Here is a 13,382-nt window from a genome sequence, read left to right on the forward strand (position 1 = left end):
TGAAATTTGTTTTTTTATTGTTGTGAGACAATTGTTTTTAATATAAGTTGATAATCTTTTTAATTTCGAAAGTAATGCAGTCATTGGAAAATAATACTGCTTGTACTGATTTTACTGGATTGTCCAAGGTTGTAAGCATGGAACTTTGGAATCCATAAGTTAGAAAATGCATTTGTAGATTAACCAGAAGACGAAATAATGATTGGACTGATTGTTTCATCTATAGTACTAAATGTATATGTTCCTCATACGTTGATTTTTTTTAATGTTTTGATTTAACTATCCATAATAATACATTCTGTTTAGTCGAATAGTAGGCATAAATATTACCTTAGTGATCGAATAATAGCTCATTCATTCAATGAAAGAAGTTAGATTCAGGAGAGCTCTAACTCTTGTATGTATATAATTTACCAAAAAGTACAATTGTATATATTTGTTTTATGTAACTAAAAATCCTTGAGGCAATTGATTTGTATAAATAATCTTACATACACATAGGATGAAGAAAGTGCTTTGTGATATTACATCTAACAGCAGAAAGTGTTATATTCTAAACTCTTTTAAGCATAAAGATTTTTTTTAATGTCTCTAGACATCAAAATTCACCAAATCCATTAGGCTACACTTTGTCCCTCTATTAATGCTTTCAATCTTTGTTCTCGGATCATTTGCCCTCTCTTAAAACACATGTTATGATCAGAGCGTTATACTACCGTCAATATAAGACTTGTTAAAGCGCAAGCAATAAATTCAGCAGTTACTTCAGAGAATGCAGCATACCTGTCGCTTGAATCGATCTACGGTGGCAGATGCTGGTCACATTCATCTGAAGTATTGTTTATGTTTATATTCTTGTTTCTTTTCTATACCTAATGGGAATTTATGTGCAATCTTTTATATATTCTGAGTACATGTTTTTATAAGAATATAAAATTAAATTAAAAAAATATTTTTCAAATTTCATTCCTTATTACAAGGATTAAATTTAGAAATAATTCATATGTTTGTAAATCTCTCTTTTTTTTATATAATTAGATTAAAATTTGAATTCAAAGGAATATATTCAGATATAATTTATTTGGGATTAAAAGCATTCATTTGATCATATTGAAGAAGACAATTTAAATACGTACTCAATTTTATTTAAAATTTATAGAGGTAAATTAAAGTTATAAGAAATGCAAATTCAAACTTATTCATTGCATATCAAAGATTTTTACATTTCTACCTGATGTGACATAACTGTCATTGTTATAGTTTGAAAAGTTGATTTTAGTTTGGATAATGACTTGAGATTTTGAGTGACCGTAATGATTTCAGTAAGGATTTTATAATCAGTAATGATTTTATATATAATGATGAACTGGTCATATTAAGCTAGAAAATAAGTAAAATTCGATAATGTGTACCAGTATAACCCATTATATCTCTAAGTAACTGTTCCGGCCTCACGTTTGAAAAGAAGTGAAGTGATGGGAGATGAGTTTCACGGGAGTTGGTGGCTAACACCAATAATCGCGTGTGTTTGTAAGAACTCCGAGAAATAAGTTTAGATTCAAACTAGAATTCATTTGTATATATGCAATTAGTTATCAAACACTTAATTCATAAGATATAATAAACTTATATTGTCAAGAAAAGTCTCACCACTGGCGTCAAATTACATAACAATATGGAAAGGGCTATCACAAAGAGAGAAAATCAAACAACATTTTCTTACCAAAATTATATAACAATTTCCAAACTCAAAGTGTTTTAGTTTAGTTATATTAACGTCCCATTTTAAAGCAGCAGTAGGGCTATTTTGGGACGGACATCGTAATTTTGAACCACGGTCAGATGAAGAGGACGACACCTGAGATGGCCCACCCTCTCCAAACTTCCACACCACACCAGCAGGTGAATGTTTGGCACCGATGATTTAACGTGCATCAGACCCGTTTACACGTCGCTTCTTTAGTGGTATGGTCTCGAGCCTGAAACTCTTCGATTCGGAAGCCGAAACCAGGTTACAGCCGGCCTCCAAACTTAAAGTGGATGGACATACATAGATGTATAGAGAAATGTAGGTATCGCAATTTTGACAATACTTGAAACTGTTTCTTACAATATTTCTCTTATCATTTTAATTATAAAATTAGAATTTACTAAATACAAGAAAAGGGAGACGTTAAAGAAATTTTTATTTTTAGAGAAATACTATTTTTAATTTGCTTTTTACTAAATCTCGCTGGAAGCTTCGAAAAGATTCCTATACTTGCTTTATCTCTTTTACGTGCTTGCACAAAAAATATAAGAATGCAATAAAAATGAAAATAAATTATTTTCAATATTAATGAATGATATTTGAAATAAATAAATTTTTTATTACAATCTTCATTCATAAGTATTGAAAAGAATTATAATTAGTATTAAAAATTTCGGAAGTACATTCCGAAGTCAATAGAACATTTTAGATATTTTCTCGAAAGATTCCCTTTTATTTGCAAATGAAACAAAAAAGGCTTTGAAAAATGGTAGGAATTTGTTTCAGCAATGCATTATTGATGTCTTCTTCTTCATTCACTTGATTTATTTTTCATAAACAAAGGAATAATTAATATCGTTTTTAAAATTGAAATACTTTAAGAAAATTTATTTGCCCAACATTTTCTGATTTACCAAAAATACTGTTTATCTTCGCTTGTGCTAAAATATTTATACTTTATTTTCTCATGACAAAAGTATATTTATTTTTTTGAAAAAAGATGTAAGCATTATAAATTGTTTATGACCGATATTTTACCCGCAGATATTTTATTAAATGTGATATTTTTCAGAAGCAGGTAAGAAGAAGAAGAAGAAGAAGAAGAAAAAAAAGATTATAGCAAAACAACTTTTAGCACAAAAAAATCACATTTTGAAGTGCTCGAACACATTATTTAAGAAAAATACATCTATTTATTCCCCACTTGTATTTTACCTAAACAGAAACAAATAGAAACTGTTAAATTTTAAAATTCTTAAAATATATACATTTTGATAAATTATATCTGTATTGATACTCTCTTAATAATTGATAAATAGAAGGGTCAAACACTCTGGTCATCTTTAAATATTTACTATCAAAAGAATATAGACTTTTTTGCAGAGAGGCAATGTGAAAGGAAACAGAATTATTTGCGTCATGAAAAAAAATTTATGATTGTTTCTCAGGAATTCAATCACCAAACTTTTAAAATTGTGGCGATCTACTCTTAGGAACACAACTAATAAACAAAGACATGCAAGAAAAAAATTTTTATTATCCTTTGTCGTGTACAATTTTTGACAAACAAGTACAATGTTTCAAAGAAATTATTATAAACAATAAATATTTATTTACGTCACTCACGAAATTCAATTTTCGAAGTTTTCATATATGTTTAATTATTATTACGAACCGAAGAATTATTTTCATTAAATATAAAATTTTAATTACTTTTAGTGAATATTTTCAATTTCTTAAACGTGCGTAGCTAAAATGTTTGAAAATACTATTACTCTATATGGAAGAAAGTTAAAAAGAAAAAAAAACTTTTCGAGAATGTTATCATCCCTGCACATGCAATAGTTGTTAGTAGACTTTAAGCAATCCAAAACATAAAATTTGAGTGAAAAATTTTAAAACTAGGGATACATGTTTGCATTTGCACTGTACAAATTTAAATTTTCAGAACTAAATTACTTGAAAAATTCTTTCAATCAACATTTTGGAAAATCTACTTTCACTTTTGCAATTTGAATAAAACCCAAGGATGAAACATGAATAAAACTCATATTTTCTTTGAATGATTAAATTTATTCCGTTCGCGAAAATTCTTCAATCGAAAGCTTAAGAAATATTCTCTTGACAGCAACAGCAATTTGTAACACTCATTGCAAATATCCAGCAATAGATGCTGAATAATGTAAAAATGAGTCATAATTTGCATCGAATGTTGTCATCTCTGCAGGATTTATGAATCTGAAAGATTTCATTCAGTATATCCTGAATTTATCCATAAAAACACTAGAGCTAAACTAAGATACTTAACTTTCTAAAATGTATGAATATATAAATTATTTATTTAAACAGTAGATTGTTTGTGTTAAAGAGACAAATATTTATTTCCTTCCTTCGTCATTTATACTATACTTATTCAAGTAACTTTTTACCATTTCTTGCAGGTTTACCGAAATTGGAATAAAACTCTGACACTGTAATTCCCAAATTATACTTTCTTTATATAATGTTTTGATAATTGCTCATTAATAAGATTTATAAATATAAAAATTTCTTTCTACTTTTGAAATGAAAAAAAAAAAAAAAAAATCGCATATAAATATATCGAAATACGATTTGCTTTTTTTGTTAAAAAAAATACCTTTTGTAAAAAAGCGGATGTTAAAAATAATATTGTGGTATTTTTACAAAATTTATTTTGTATAAAAAATATTTACTTAACCTGAAAATTGTATTATTCTTTTCCTATGTTCCTATGAACTAAAATTTTTGAAATATCCAAAATGTAGAATTAATTTAAAATTTTTATTCATTTGGAAAACTGTATATCCTAAGTACAAATACCAAAAGCAACCATGCAACATCTGAATAGTTGACTTTAACTTTTAATAGTTGATGTTATAGTTGACTTGTACTTTCAACCCGAACTAGCATAATATATCTCCAATATTTAAAGAAAAATAAAAGTTTGTTAATAAATTAAGAATATTATTTTTAATATGTTAAATAAATATATTGTTTGATGTTTGTTGAAAAACAAATAAATGAAATATATATATAGTCTTATATAAATAAATAAATAAATAAATATATATATATATATATATATATATATATATATATATATATATATATATATATATATATATATATATATATATATATATATATATATATATATATATATATATATATATATATATATATAAATATATTTATATATATATATATATATATATATATATATATATATATATATATATATATATATATATATATATATTTGTATGTAAATCTTTTCGAATTCTGTCGACTAAATAATATGTAAAGATATTTTGGTTTAAGTAGAATGCAGGTTAAACAAGCAGTGAAGAGACTTTGTATTTCTAATTTCATTTTATTCTATTCCGTGTGGCAGGCATGATTTTAAGAAGAAGGCGCAGTGCGGCACAAAAGGCAGAAGGCTAAAAAGGGCAAAAGGGAGCAAAAAGGGGCGAAACAGATGATCACTAGTCTTATATAACATAGGATTACTGGCCAGGTGCCAATTCAATACACGTGATGACGTTTGACACCTTTTCAAGGGCAACCGAAGATATTCCTTTCTCTTGATACGTAGTACTGATGGCGCATTATTTTTACAGAGGAATTAATTAAACCGATATTGGATCACGAAATAAGAGAATATTTTACTATGGTCTAAATTAAGAGTTTAAAATGTCATTACATATATATATAATTTCCTGACGCGCATAATATGTAAAACTATTTATTAATGCGTCTCTTACAGTCTGGTTTTAGAAAATAATAAAAAGTTTTGAGTTTCTTTTGATAATTTTTTTTATTCGGATAACATCTTTATTGGTTTAGCAACTTGATGTGTTCATAACATAATCAAAATTTAAATTATGAATTTACGGTATTATATAAAATAAAAATTTCATATTCTATTCTGAATTATAGGGTATTTGTAATTAAAATATGTATGAAGTGTCAGAAGACTTTTTAATGTATGTTGATGGAACTTAGTATTTGCAATATTTTAAACGTGGGAAAATAAATTACAGAATAAAAAAAAATCAGATAGATTTCGTTTCGATAAATGACATTCTTTCACTGAAATGACTCTTTAGATTGAAATTACAACACATTTCTCTTAGTTAAAAGATATGAATTGAATTATGAAGATACTGATAATTCTATGAGATTCAAATCCATCCAAATGTTACAGATGAAAAAGACATGATCCATAGTAACACTAAATATTTCTTTGGGAATTTATAAGACATGCTCGCAATATTGCTTTTTAAGATCAACAATAGAATTATATCTGTTGCTATAGAGGTGGTTTCCTTTTTAAATATCCCTACAATAAGAAGTCGCAAGAATTCAAATCAAGTGAATAAGGATAGCTGAAAACTACGTAAACTTCTTTAAATGTTGTGAAGCTCACTAAAGATTTGATGTTAATTAACTGCACTGACAACTGAGCAATAGCAAGTGAGGTCATATCTTGCAAAAGTATTGTTGGATTCACGCATTTCCTATTTGCCGAAGTATGTCTGGGAGTGACCAGTGCAGTTGTGGTGGGATAGGCACCGCACTTCATTATGCTACGGAATGCATCCTTACAATCTCCTGGCATATGAAAAAACCATCACCAAGTCATGAACAGGAATGGCTGAAAAGAGTCGCCAGCAACTTCCTTTCCAGGCAAACAATCCACAGTATAATCAAATTTATAAGTGAAAATAGAGACCTATTCTTGCCTCCATAGCTCTCAACATCAAGTCTCACGCCAAAAAAGACTAAGGGAAAAAACAAGCACAGCAGTCTCCTGTCACACATTTCAATCAAACAGAGATTCTCTTCATTTCCATTTCTCAAATTATTTTCCATCTGATTTTTTTAACTGCATTATGATCTACTATATCATAAAAAATAAGTGAACACAGATTATATGTATATTTGTACACATTTTATCTCTCATCATTATACGAGTATTTCTAAGTTTATTACTACAAATTATATTTCTAAGTTGAAAAATTAAGTAAACGGTCTCATCTCAATATAATTTCTTATACAATTGTAAATTTTGTAAAAAGTTATTTTTGTTTCGTTTTTCTACTGTAAATATTTTGTTAATTAAATAAAATTCCCGTAACATGCCCACCAAACCGTTCAGTAACCAGAATAGTCACGGATACGGGGGTATGAGACGGCGTTCTGTTCTATTTGCCAAAGTAAGAATTACATTATTTTCCAGAATTTTACTGTAACCTGCAATTGTTACAAAACAGCAAACTAATTCTTTTGGTATAAAAAAACGGTCCAAATAATAAAATCAGCAGTCACACAACATCAAACCGTAACAAATGCTGAATGCAAAGGATTTCCAAACACAGCAAGGAAGTCGGATGAGACCCATATTCTACAGCCCTGATAAAGGGAAATGCGCTACATTTATCCTCAAAATCTGTCGAATCTATGATTCATCGTCATCAATTCTGGAAAGAAAGAAGTTGAGAAAATCAATTCTTTGTTATTGATTTCAAGTTTGCAAAAGTTTGACTTTATACAAATAACTTGATAAAATGAAGAGCAATTTGTTATTTGATAAAACCTTTGCTACACTTCTATCATTTACGTATCTCTGATCCATTGATCATGAATCAATTAATTCCTTAATTTCTTTTACAACTTCTTAGTTCATAAGGCTTCATCTTCTAGCTCTAGGAAGCACTCCCGAGTTCTCCTGATGTCTTAAATTTACTAATTGCTTTTTTAAGGTATTCATAGATATCGGACATTTTCTCAAATCTTTAAGATATTTATTTCGTAAAAGTATTTTATTAACAGAATTATTTTCAACTAAGACATGAATGCATTGTAAATATATTATTTTTATGTGCAAATGTTTTGGAAATTGAAATGGAAAGAATAAAGGCTTTAATTAATTAATTAAATTAGCTAATTTGTATTGTGTAATTTATTTCATCATGTTATAAATCTTACAAATACCAAGTTATTTCTAATATTTTTCTCCTAGAATCCTTCAGACACTTGCACTTTAATCTTTACCCCCCTATATTTTTGATTTTGGTAAAAATGTTTGAAAAAACTCTGATACGTCATATTTCCAAAATATGATATAAGTTTGGGAATAAACATTCTTTTTTAGTTCAATATTAGTTGAATTGAGAAAACTTATTGATGATGCATTTATAAGTCTAATTAAAATATGTATAAATCTTTCATTCAAACGAAATGGAATTTTGTCTTTGTCTAAGATTTATCGAAAACATTTTAAATTCTTATTAAATCCCCCCCAATGACTAAACGTTATTTTTTGTATAAAAAAATCTAATAAAGATACCACTCATGGCCATCATTCTGTAATTTTTTTCTTACAATATGGCATTATTTCCATATAATTAAAAAAATTCGTAAATACAAATAGTATCACATTTTGTAAAAAATAAAACTTTTTTCTTTCCTTTATTACTTCCGAATCAAATATCTCTGACTTTTCACTAACTTTTACTGCTTAATTGTTTCTGCCAAATGCAATAAAGGCCATTTTATTACAAAATTGTTTATTTTATTTGTTAGTATTAAATATTTTTAAAAACGCACACATATTTACATATTGAGAGAAAAGTTATTTTTACTAAGATATGCATATTATTCTTAAAATTTCAGCGAATTTTGATTAGATGTTTAATTGAATAGTCTTAATTCTACCCTTGAAGCAGTCTAAGATTGGAAATGATCTTTGTAGCAGTAAAATTCCGAATTTCGATGATGATGTACTAAAAACAAATGATGAGTACTTTATTAGTTATACTACTTTAGAGAAGAACTTAAAATGTTCTTTTAAAACCACTTAAATCTGTTCTCTTTTCAGAATTTCTGTTCTTTTTAAACTCGTGCTTAGCTGAACAATTTTATAGACGTTTTTCACTCTTAGACTATCTACTAAGCTCTAAAAAAATTCCTTGCTTTGCCTTTTTTTAGAACTTTTAAAAGCAAAACATTGAACAGCTTGAAATCGATAATGTCCAGGACAAGTTTTACATTTGGAAATGGGATTTTTTTATTTTATCCATAAGATAGGAGTTTGCATTTTTATCCATACAAAATCAAATCTGTACACCTGTTGCATGACGGAGACTTAGAGGTCCGTAAAACTTTTGCACTTCAGTTCCTTGCTCGAATGATTGTTGACACAACTGGGCCATGGGACTTTCTGTGGAGTGATGTTGCCCCCTTTTGCCTCAATGGGCAAGTTAACATCCACAACTGTCGAATTTGGGCAGAGGAAAACCATCACGTTATTCAGGAACAACCCTTACATGCTGAAAAATGACATTATGGTGTAGTTTTCAGTTACCTTTATCATTGGACAGTATTTCTTTGAAGAGATAACTTCAAATGGAATCTAAACCTGTTCCGTCACAGGAAAACGGTACCATGATATGCTCAGGAATTTAGTAATCCCAACTCTTCTACAGCGTGGATGCCTTCAAGACACACATTTTCATGCAGGATGGTGCACCACCTCATATTGATCGTCGTGTAAAGCAGAGTCATGTTAATACAGCATTTCTCAGAAACACGAGTTATTAGCCGTCATTTCCCAATAGCATGGCCTTCTCGTTCGCTGGACATTACCCCTTGCGACTTTTTGTGGTGGGGTTATTTGAAGGACTATATCTCTACCATATCTTAAGGAAAACATTCAGGGCCATATTCTTAATATACCGGCAGACTCACTCCGGTCATCTATAGAAAATATGGTTCTCCGACTAGACCATATTGTTGAAAATGGAGGACATATTGAGCAATTTTAATTTTACTTTATTTAGCAATTAGAAACCATATTAAATGGGTTTTTTTGTGCATATTACAACACCACCTAATATTGAATTTTTGTACAATATTTTTTTTATTTAATAAATGTAAAGTGAATCATCTCAATAATCTGTAGTTCATATTATATATATATATATATATATATATATATATATATATATATATATATATATATATATTTGTGTGTGTGTGTGTGTGTGTGTGTGTGTGTGTGTGTGTGTGTGTGTGTGTGTGTGTTAGGAAAGAAAAGGAGCAATTTTTACTGGAAGTGCATAAAGTAAATAAAAAGATCTTAATGTTAACATTTTAAGTCAAAAGCATCGTATCTTTTCTGTTCCTACAACGTTGAATAATTTGTTAAAATACTTCATTTAAAAATTTTAAATTGGATTTATCATTATTCATTCCCATTTTTTTCTGTTAATTTTTTATTTTTCAAATAAAAATTTAAACTTCAATATGTTTGTACTCTGTAAGTGTCCCTAATTTAAAAGGAAAGTTTATTCCTGAAAATTACATACATGTTTTCTTTTTTTTACTGAAATATATTTTTACTATATAATTTTACATTGTCTTTTGAGTTCTAAAGATAAACTCTAATATATCTCGATGAAAATTAACACTAGAAATTAAGGGCAAATATATAAACAGTTAAACTCATACAAAAGGCATAGTGAGAAAAAAAAAGATATTCCTTTTTAGCGAGTTAAAAGATATAACAGAATCAATTTAAAAGCACAGGAAAGAATTGTCCGTAACTTTATCCTCTAAACAAGGCTAAACTCTCCTGAATGCCTTTAATCTTTTACTGTTTGATTTTTTGTGGTAAATTTGAAACCTCGCAATGAATAGAGTGACAAAATGAAAATGACTTTTAGAAGAATTTCAAATAATTTTAGTTTACACAAGAATGATGATATTTTTATGCAAATAATAGTTATTACTTACATGAGGTTGTTTCCGAATAATTTATTATTTTTCCATCTCATTATTAGAAAATAACATGTTTAATCCCATTTAAATGTTTTGGAAGGAGTGTGAACTATATTATTTTTTATATATTTTATAATTTTTATTTATTTTACTTCATGCAAAACATTCTTTATCTGAAACTTTATTTTTTATTACTGAACTTTTGGATGATTCAAACTGATGAAAGCAATTTATTCAATAGAAGCAAACTTCATGTACTCTTACTAAGTATAGCGAAATTGCAAAAGAATAATGGCTTCAGTTGTTAACGATGGAATATTCTAGATGCCTTTCTAATCATTACTATCAGTAAGATGATGATTGGAATGCAGAAACTCAAATGGAGAAATCGTAGCGTCTGCAAGTGCATCTCCATTTAACAAACTGTTCTTCCCTTCATTATGTGAAGAGTTTTGGTTCAATACTACATTAAAAAGACATAGTATTTTAATTTTATTCTTTAAAGTCAGTAAACGAAGTTTTTTACCATACAAGATTAAAAAAACTTTTCTTCGACGACTTTAATTACTGAAGAAAAGAGAAGAAGTAATTTCTGGTTGTCTATCGATTTTGTTAGATAATATATTTAATGATTAGGTTTACAGCATTTTTAACTTCTCAGTCTTACAACAATTTATGTTTTATAACATCATTTAAGAATAAGTTTCAAATAAATTTTATTTACATTTCATGAAATATTTTCTTTTTTGTATTAATTAAAATATCTTGACATGAATGTGGTGAATTTAGTGACACTTATTTGAAAAATGATTAAAATTAGCAGTTGCCTTGATTTGTTTCTTTTCATATAAAACGAATATTTCAAGAGCCTTGAATATGTACAAGGTGTTTAATTAGAGTCCATATTTTCAAAAATGTCTCCTACCATAATTGTTCATCAGGAAATTTTGGAACTTTGTAACTGACTTTATAAAGAGATGGAACAAAATAATAATAAAACAAGTTTTCAAATATAGCCTCTCCTATGCCTGCTAGAGTGATGAAATTCCGTAATGTACATTTCTTTCAAGATAATGAAAGCTTCAGCTGTTATAAGAACTAAACTTACTTTTCAATTTTCTAGTCGCCAAGAATTCCCTTGAATTCCCGAGATCATCTTTTCTTAGTTAAAGTATTTATTATTACTAATAAGCGTTGATGTCTCCTTAAATTATGAATGAAAATTTTGTTATTTAAAGAAATTTAAACATAAACAATCACGGAAAATAATATTGTAATTTGAAGAATCAGGATCGTTCCACAAATGCTAAAGGATATTCCTGTTCAAAAAGAGGAGGATACAAACTCAAATTCAATGACAAACATCAATGTTCAAAACACCTTAGCCATGAATGTTTCTCTATTTCATAACATAAAAGAGAAGCTTAAAATTTTATGTAATATTCACGGTAATTGGTAGCAATATTCAACACGAACTATTCATTCTATTCTTGATTCGCGAGTTTACTTGCTGATTTGTTATAATCCATGCCAAAACAACGAGTAAAATTTCAGTCACTTACCTGGTATTTTGACTTGACCATTTTGCCTTGTCAAATTTGACCTGTTATTTTTGTAAGTTCAATTAAAAGAACTCGTTCTGACAAAATATTTTGGAATTTCAGGTTTTTAGTAAATCTTGATATTTTCAACGAATTTCTTTTCACTGTATTATTTTTTATCATCGAAATAAATAACTATACTTTGAAATACATATTATATTATATAAAATAATCATAGTGAGAAGTGTTCAGTTTTTAAAGGTGATTAATATTTGTTTGGATCAATAAATACAGACTGATCTAAGCTATTATTAACAATTTTAATTACTGATATTTCATTATTTTAGGAATGATAAACTCATATGTTGTAGTAACAAGTACAGTTGTGGAAAAAAACGAGACACTCCGCTTTGCATTGCTGTGATCACCTTATATGAAAATAAAAATTATCACTTTAAAGATAGTAAAGAGATCTTTAAAATGTGTGCATAAACCACTCACAAGGATTTGTCTTATATGAAATTATATGAATCTTAAAATTTCCTTTGTCAACACCCTTGTAAGATACCCTAAATTCCTCATGAGAAAAACATCTGTGCAAATTTGGTCCTTGTCTATTGATATAAGCCCTAATTCAAATGCTTTATCATCTAAAATTTTGAAACTATCCCATCTTAAAAATTAATTTTGAATAATAAATAAGGGATCCAAATGTATAGTATAACATATTTCCACAAAATGTATATTTCAGGTAAATAAACGTATTATTTTTTAAGACATAAAGAAAAAAATTACTTTAACATTAAGGGATAAATCTTTTGAAATTTCATAATTTTTGAAAAGAGATTTATTTTTCTGAGATAATAAATAACAGAAGAAAGGATGATGTAATAAAAAATTTTGAAGAAAATTGGAAGTTTGGAATTTTATTCTTATTTTTGTTTTTGGATGACTATTTAAGAAATTTGCAACACAAAAATCTTTAATTCCTTCAAATCATGCATTTCTTATGAAGGTATGTTGAAACGCTAAATGGTACTTTTCACCCGCAACTATTTTTTTAATCAATCATTCCATCGAAAATTCTTATTGCTCAGCCAAATTTCAATATATATTCCTTTATAATAATATATATATGTAATATATGTGTTTACAATATATATATATATATTAATACATATATTAATATTTATTTCAATTTGAATTAAATTGTATTTCATAAACAATACATACCATAGAAAAAAAAGCTGATAAATGAAACCTCTGTATGAAAATTATTATTATTA

This window comes from Argiope bruennichi, chromosome 2 (assembly GCF_947563725.1).
Source record: "Argiope bruennichi chromosome 2, qqArgBrue1.1, whole genome shotgun sequence".
Classification (NCBI taxonomy): Eukaryota; Metazoa; Arthropoda; class Arachnida; order Araneae; family Araneidae; genus Argiope; species Argiope bruennichi.